This window comes from Coregonus lavaretus (assembly GCF_964263955.1).
Source record: "Coregonus lavaretus genome assembly, chromosome: 39".
Taxonomy (NCBI): domain Eukaryota; kingdom Metazoa; phylum Chordata; class Actinopteri; order Salmoniformes; family Salmonidae; genus Coregonus; species Coregonus lavaretus.
The window spans coordinates 2,659,419-2,663,067 of record NC_140026.1 but is presented as its reverse complement, the minus strand read 5'-3'; the positions used below and the strand labels follow the sequence as shown (position 1 = coordinate 2,663,067).

The window sequence follows — 3,649 nt, the reverse complement described above, 5'->3', positions numbered from 1 at the left end:
CCAAAGTATAGGCATACTTGAACTAGCTTTAAGATGTAGGATAGCAATACATATAAGAGAGCAATAAGACAGTAGAGAACAGATCTGTGAAAAAGTACTGTCAACCTCATCTGGCATTATGATTTCATTCGACACTTTACTTCAACAAAGTGTGTCGCAACACACTCCCCCAGTGAGTCATAAACAGCCTTAAAGGGATTCTCCGGTACTTTTAAATAATTTTAAGCCAGTAGTTATGAAAGTAGCACCACGAGCCAAAAGTGGTCCCTGAAAATGGTGTATTACATCACATACAGTGCCCTCTGTAATAATTGGAACAGTGAATACTTTTTTCTTCTTTTGGCTTTATACTCCAGAAGTTTGGATTAGAAATCAAACAATGACCATGAGGTTAATTTGCAGACTGTTAGCTTTAATTTCACTGTATTTTCATCCATATTGGGTGAACCATTTAGAAATGACAGCACTTTTTGTACATAGTCCCCCCATTTTAGGAGACCAAAAGTGTTGGGACAAATTCACTTATGTTTATTAAAGTAGTTGTCAAGAATGCTGTAGGTGGGTGTAGTGGTGGAATCAAGCGCAGGACACCGAAGTATAGTCCAAAAGACTTTAGTTCAAATTCCAACAAGGAAAATACGAACAAAACTTGCCCGAAGGCGAAACTACGCACGAAGGCGACACAATCAAAAGGCGCACTAAACATGTGCGTAAACGCTCCAACACAGTGGAGTGAAGCTCAACCGAGCGAAAATACAAGCACAACACACGACATAAATAATCACACACAAACACAGACACACCCAACGAGACTTAAATAGAACACTAATGAGGACTAACTAGACACAGGTGTACAACATCAAGACCAAACCAAACGAACATGAAACATAGATCGGTGGCAGCTAGTACTCCGGGGACGACGACCGCCGATGCCTGCCCGAACCAGGAGGAGGAGCAGCCTCGGCCGAAACCGTGACAGTAGTAAACATGGATGTGGTCCCATATTCATAGTTAATTAATTAATTAATAACACACAATGACTACATCAAGCTTGAAACTCTACACATTTGTTGGATGCATTTGCTGTTTGTTTTGGTTGTGTTTCAGATAATTTTGTGCCCTATAGAAATGAATGGTAAATATTGTATTGTGTCATTTTGGGGTCACTTTTATTGTAAATAAGAATAGAAGATGTTTCTGAACACTTCTACATTAATATGGGGTCCTTCCATGATTACGGATAATTCTGAATGAATCGTGAATAATGATGAGTGAGAAGTTACAGACGCACAAATAGCATACGCCCTCCAAAATGTTTTGGGGGTATGATATTTTTGCATCTGTAACGTTCTCACTCATAATTATTCACAATTCAACTTCCCTCTAGTTCACAAAATCTGTTGTAAACAAAGCAGTTTAAAATCTATAGGTTTACCAAACGGTTAAGTGATTATCAATTAAGAGCAGTCGGATTAAGAAATATATATATATATATATATATATATATATATATATATATATATATATATATATATATATTTATATATATATATATTTATATGTGTGTGTGTTTTTTTTCATCTTAAAAGTAATGTGAGAATTGCATTGTGGAAAGCTATTATACTGAGCACAAATATAAACGCAACATGCTAAGTGTTGGTCCCATGTTTCATGAGCTGAAATAAAACATCCCAGAAATTCTCCATTCGCACAAAAAGCTTATTTCTTTCAAATTTTGTGGACAGAATTGTTTACATCCCTGTTATTGAGCATTTGTCCTTTGCCAAGATAATCCATCCACCTGACAGGTGTGGCATATCAAGAAGCTGATTAAAGAGCATGATCATTACACAGGTGCACCTTGTGCTGTGGACAATAAAAGGCCACTCTAAAATGTGCAGTTTTGTCACAAAACACAATGCCACAGATGACTTAAGTTTTGAGGAAGAGTGCAATTGGCATGCTGACTGCAGGAATGATCACCAGAGCTATTGCCAGATAATTTAATTTTAATTTCTCTACCATAAGCCGCCTCCAACGTCATTTTAGAGAATTTGGTAGTACGTCCAACCGGCCTCACAACCGCAGCCCAAGACCTCCACATCCTGTGCTGAGGAGTATTTCTGTCTGTAATAAAATGTATTTCAATTTACTAATTTCCTTAAATTAACTGTAATTCAGTAAAAACATGTATTTCTAGATTAAACACTTATTAAGATGATCCCTATCTGAATAAATAGCTGCGAACTCTGCGCCCGGTGAACCTCTTCCTCTCTCTTTAGGGACCTGGGCTGAAGACCCTCCAATAGACCAGTATGGCTTGAACGGAGGTTCGGTGTGTCTGACTGTTGCAGAACTACCTGATCAACTCAAACGAATTCAATGGAAGTTCCAAAATGATGTAATAGTTGATGATAAAGAGATCTCTCCTAAATACAAGGAGAACGTGGATTATAACCCAGTGAACCAAACACTGTGCATTAAGAATCTGACGGACACAGACAGTGGAATTTACATTGCAAATGCACAGAAAATAGATTGGACAGATTCAACGTCTTCATACAGACTTAAGGTGTTGGGTGAGTTTTGTGATTTTTTAGTGTTTTGGTAGTCTGCTATGTATTTCTGCTTTGCTTGAAAAAGCTAATCTCCTTTAAAATGTCTTCACCAGTCATACATGTAAAATGTATCTTTCTGAACTTTATTGGTTGTTGTAGAAGCTGTTCCCATTCCAGCCATGCAGGTGACATACTCCAACTCAAGTACAGGACTTTGTAACATCACAGTGAATTGTTCAGGCTGGATGTTTTCTGTCTGTAATGGAGGTCAGTGCACACTGTACCAGGATTCTCTGTCATTCTCTGAGGTCAACATCACCGTCTCCAGTGGTAATGGATTCATCCAGTGTATCGTCAACAATCACGTCAGTGCAGAGACCAAATCACAACGCATGGAGGAAATATGTAAGCCTAACTTACTAACTTCCACTTTCTGTACATACCTCTATCATTATTTAAAAAATCAACAAACTTTTAACATCATTGCAGTTATATTCTTCTCCAGCAAAAATGTGGATAATGCTGCTTTTGTGCCTGTGTGTGTGTGTTTGTGTGTGTGTCATGTAAATGTGTATGTGTATGTGTGTGTGTGTGTGTGTGCGACATCTCAGGTATTGGTGAGAAGAAGGGGATCGCTGCAGCATCACCAGTTGGCACCATTGTGGGCATTGTTACTGGTGGATTATTCTTAGTTGGTGTAGGATGCATCACATCAACCAGAAGACGGCGATCCCCTAAAGAAAAACAGCTACTGAAGGTACCCTCTCTATCATTAATCTATGTTTAAACAACGGTGCGTAAATATAAGTAACATAAAATCCACATCAAAATCTGTCAGTTTAAGCTAGAGATATCTGTGTTTTTGCATGGGCTGCATCTCAATCACCGCAGATGCGTTAGACCGCCATAGGCGGATGAAGTGGATTGAGATGCAGCCCATGCTACAGCGGTGTTTGTCAGACCATGAGACATCCCTGAAATCAGTCGTCTCAGGAAAACGCCTGTAGTGTCTGAACTAATGTGACCCCACTGTGGAAAGGGGAGATTTTTACAAACACGATGGTGTTCCCCGTTTTGCTCTACGACCCGTT

General features: G+C 38.9%; 1 long non-coding RNA gene across 1 annotated transcript; it reads left to right on the top strand.

Annotated features, from left to right (window-relative positions):
* Positions 1-2,504: 2,504 nt before the first annotated feature.
* LOC311112821 lies at positions 2,505-3,281 on the top strand. Its single transcript, XR_014610911.1, has 3 exons — positions 2,505-2,579; positions 2,718-2,963; positions 3,170-3,281. It is a non-coding gene; the product is annotated as an uncharacterized lncRNA (long non-coding RNA).
* The last annotated feature ends 368 nt before the right edge of the window (positions 3,282-3,649 follow it).